Raw genomic sequence first — 5,145 nt, forward strand, 5'->3', positions numbered from 1 at the left:
CTGGTGTAAAGCATTGGATTCTTTCAATTCAGTGCATATCCATAGTTTAATTAGCTGTACAGTTGTGGTTACAAGGTACAGATTTCAACAGACAGTTCCCAGAAAAGAGGGCTATAGGGAGACAGATCACCTTAGAACATATGTCACTTATTTATTCATACTTAAATATTTAGTTCCTTTCATCTAAAGACTGAATCAATTATCTGTTATGTTTATGCTTTGGACCAAATTTTTCACTACTTAGCTTTAAAGCATTATATATTTCTCCCGTTCACATACAGCTAATGAATAAAGTAAGTGAGCACAATATCTTGTCTGTGATATCTATTATAAATATTATTCAGCACATAAAATTTGTGTCCTTTGTGAATTTATAGTCATAATTTTTCTATGATCATTTTAATTAAGGCTAGGAATAATTATGTGTTAATAGTTGGAATTACAACCAAGTTTTTTATCTTTAGGAAAGGACTGATACAATGTGCATTATCTTGGGTTATTTTAACGACTATGTGGAAGTTTTTTCTACTTCCCAAGGGTAGCTTCTGAGACAAGTCTCCAGTTATGGATTTATAACTATTAAAGCAAGGAAAGGACTTTCAATTTAGCAACAAAAATCTGAGTTCACAGAATCTAAAAATGTAAGGCTCAAACTAATATCTAAATTCCCTATTACAGAGGAAACATTGTCCTATTTTACCTGTGTTGTTTCATTAAAAGCATACTAAGTGGTATTATGCATTATGCAACTAGAAATTTTTGTGAGTCTAGAAATAGAAAGTATCTCTAAGGCTGTTTATATTCTAGAATTTGAATTAATTTGATGTTTGTGGAGGAACTGATTAAAAAAGATTTAACACTGTAATTTTGAGTCTAGGTGCATAAGACAAGACCAGGGTAAGTGACTGATGACAAAATGGACAGCACCAAATTGTCTAAAGTTTATTTCTAGACCTTTTAACAGATCAAAGGACATCAAGGATACAAGTGAAACAGATCTAGAGATGATATGTATGTTTAAGTTAATATATCAGGACTTGAAAACAGCAATTAAAATTTGTACATATCAAATCAAAAAAAGTGACAAAAAGTGAAAAGAGAATCTGTGACCTACAGAAAAAAAACTAAGTGGTCTAATGTATATGGAATTTGAGTCATAGAAAACAGAAGAGACACAGAAGCTAAAAAAATTAAAAATAATGATTAAAATTCTCCATATTTGATGAAAAATAGCAACCCACTAATCCAGGAGAACTTTAATAAGCCCCAGCTAGGATAACCTAAGGAAATCACACTAAGGCATATCACATAGAGATGGCTTGAAATCAAAGATAATGGGGAAAACTTTACAGAAGTTAGAGTAACAGATACATACAGGAAAAAAAAAGAGAATGATCTGTACTTCTCCTCAAAACAATGCAAATCAGAAGACAGTGGAATACATCATTAAAATTCTTTAAAGAAAAATAATACTATCATAGAATAAAAATATACAAATTGAATAAAAGAACAGATTAGAAAATCCAGGAGACTCACACCACAGTTAAATTGTTAGTTTATTTTTGACAACAGTGTTATGGTTTGGATGTGAGGTGTACCTCAAAAAACTCACATGTGAGACAATGCAAGAAGGTTTGGAGGAGAAATGATTGTTGTGAGAGTCTTGGCTTACTTAGTGAATTAATTCCCTGATAGAGATTAACTAAATCGTAACTGAAGTGGTAGGGTCTGGCTGGAGGAGGTAGAAATTGGGGCGTGACTATTGGGTATACATTTGTATCTAGCAAGTGGAGACCTCTCTCTTTGCTTTCTTATCACAACAAAGGGTGAGGAGAGAAAGAATAGAAGTTCATTGGATTAGACAAAGGGGAATGAAGGGAAAGGAGGGGGATGGGAATAGAAAAGACAATAGGATGAAAAGGACATAGCTTTCCTATGTTCATATATGAATACATGACCAGTGTAACTCCACATCATGTATAACCACAACAATGGAAACCTTATTGGAATGGGTTGTACTCCATGTATGTATAATATGTCAAAATACACTGTACTGTCATGTATATCTAAAAACAACAAATAAAATAAAAAAGAAATAAATGGTTAATTAGGCCCTATTGAAGTAAAAAACTTTCACTCATTAAAATATACCATTAAAGTAATGAATATCTGAGCCACATTTAAGAAGAAAATATTCACATTACATATTCTTTTTAAAAATGTATATCCTTTGTATATTTTAGCATATTTTATCTTTAAAACAAATTTGGCACAATATGTCAATGCATTTCTGAGAAGTTGAACAGTTATTTAAAAAAAAGAAAAGCCAAGCATGTACCTAACTGTAAGACTCAGTTTCATGTCATTATTATCTGACTACTGAAAAAAAAGACTGAATTACAATAACCCATCTCAGCAAATTTTTCCAATTCAAATGAGAAGGACTCCAATTTATAAATCTCTTTAGAAAGGGCAATATTAACACAGTGCACATCAGAACATCCAATTAATACAATTAACAACAAACCATAATATTGCTATATAAATTAACCTATTTATTATAGGCTAGGGATGTCTCAAATAGTAGAACTTCTACTGGTCTTTCAATTCCTTCAGCCTTCTGATTGCAGACTTGACCGTGCTGGCAGAAGTGGTGGTCTAGATACCGACACCACCAGCCACTGTTTTCATACAGGGACCACAGTGCTAGATCCCCACAGCCTGTCTCTTCATTTTGGTTTTGCCACCAAAGGAGCAAGTGTACTTGGCATGCTGGCTGATTTCAATTTTCTTCGCCATTTTCTGGAAGAAGGCACTGTAGCAGGTCCCATATTTACCTACGATTCCAACCTTCTTAGTGCATTTAGCCATGAGGCCATGACTGCCTGAGCCTGGAGAGCTCACATTACATATTCTAAGAAAGAACTTGCATCCATAACATAGAAATAACCCTCCTCATTTAATCATAATCATAATCATAATCATAATCATAATCATAATCATAATCATAATAAAAACAGCCTTAATTAAAAATAGGCAAAAGGACTTTTACACTTCCCAATGGAAGAATACCCCAGTGGTCAGTAAGCAAATCAACATACACTCAATATTACTATTCGTAAGGGAAATATGAATTAAAACAAAAGTGATGTGCCACTACAAACCCACTAGAATAAATTAATTTTAAAAGACTGACAAAACCAAATGTTAGTGAAGACATGAAGCAACTAGAATTCTCACATATTATTGGTGCAAATGTTAAATAACACAACCATTTTGGGAAAATATCTTAATTTCCTTTAATATAGAACAAACACCTAAACAATGACAAAATATTTTAATCCTAGATCAAAAGAAATTAAATCATATGCCCCAAAAGAATATTTGAACAAGAGTATTAACATTATTTTAACTTATAATAGCTCAAGTACATCAAGCCTCAAATTTAAAAAAGAAAAAAAATCAAGATAAAAATAGTAATTATTTTATAAGTGTTTGTGAATTAAATGAACTAATATATATGGTATATAATATGATATATTTATAAAACAGTGCAAATTAAATAAATCTAACAATAGTTCCTGCCAAAACCTAAGTACTCATTACTCAAAACTTTGGTATAGGCTTAGAAACAAATTGTGGTAAATTCATATATATTAGTCTTAAAAATTAATTTGAAATAAAGGAGCCAGATACAAAATAAAACATGATGTATGGTTCTATTTATATGAATCTGTAACAGGATAAAACAATGTCTGGTGATCAAAATCAGAACAATGATTATGTCTGAAGATGGTTCAGGAATGGGAACTTCTTTAGGAAGGGGCTTGAGAAACTGGTCTATAGCTTGTAGTCATTGTCTAAATTTATTTTTCTGCAAGTACATCAAGCCTTGAATTTTAAAAAGAAAAAAATAAAGATAACAATAGTAATTATTTTATAAGTATTTGTGAATTAAATGAACTAATATATATGGTATATATATATTCCATATATATGTATGTATATATTAGCTCATTTATATATATATATATATATATAACAATGCCAATTAAATGAACTTAACAATAGTGCCTGCCAAATCCTAAGTACTCATTACTTAAAACTTTGGTATCTGCTTAGAAAGTACTATTATAGGACAAAGAAAATGTGGTGGATGTGTACCACATAGGTACTGCATATGTACCACATATGTGTCACATTTGTATGGCTGAATATGCAATACTATTCAGCCATAACAAAGATAAAATTCTGTCATTTGAGATGTGGATCGACCTGGAGGTCGTTTTGAAATAAGTTAGGTGCAGAAAGACAAGTACTATATAATCTCACTTGTATCTGGAATCTAAAAAATTTGACCTCATAGTCGTTGAGAGTAGGCTGGTGGTAATCACCTGGTAGAGTGGGAGAAAGGGAAGGATGGGGGAATGGTTGTGCAATAGGTACTAAGTTGCATTTAGAAGCAAGAAGTTCCATTTTGCTTTTGTATGGTAGAGTGACAATAGGTGACAATAATGTACTATGTATTTCAAAAAGCCAGAAGAAACGATTTTGAATGTTTTTAGCATACAGAAATAATAAGTGATTGAGGAGATAGATATGTTTAATGTGATTTAAACATTGCACAATGTGTGCATGTATGAAAGCATCACAAGGTACCTTTTAATATGAGCAATTTTTGTGTTTTTATGTATCAGTTAAAAATAAATTCAGGCTGGGGGTGGTGGTGCACGCCTTTAATCCCAGGGGCTCGGGAGGCTGAGGCAGGAAGATCGCGAATTCAAAGCCAGCCTCAGCAAAAGCGAGGCGCTAAGCAACTCAATGAGACCCTGTCTCTAAATAAAATACAAAATAGTGTTGGAGATGTGGCTCAATGGTCCAGTGCCCAGGAGTTCAACCCCTGGTGCCCAAAACAAAACACAAATTTAGTTTAAATTTTTAAAAAATACTATTATAGTTTATGCTGTTATTTCTAATGCTCCATTCATGTAAGGTTCTACTATGTGGCTGTACACAATATTTAAGCAATGGGATATATTTCAGAATGTAGAAATAATACCTCATGGCATAGCAACATTCCTGGTATTATTCGATTCTGCTGTTTAAAAGGCATTGCAGCTGTTTCTACTCAAGAAACCTCTTGAT

The 5,145-nt window shown here is 32.3% G+C and overlaps 1 pseudogene; it reads right to left on the reverse strand.

Annotated features, from left to right (window-relative positions):
- Positions 1-2,592: 2,592 nt before the first annotated feature.
- LOC114105206 (large ribosomal subunit protein eL43-like) lies at positions 2,593-2,871 on the reverse strand (annotated as a pseudogene).
- Between the last annotated feature and the right edge of the window lie 2,274 nt (positions 2,872-5,145).

This window comes from Marmota flaviventris, chromosome 5, assembly GCF_047511675.1.
Source record: "Marmota flaviventris isolate mMarFla1 chromosome 5, mMarFla1.hap1, whole genome shotgun sequence".
Classification (NCBI taxonomy): Eukaryota; Metazoa; Chordata; class Mammalia; order Rodentia; family Sciuridae; genus Marmota; species Marmota flaviventris.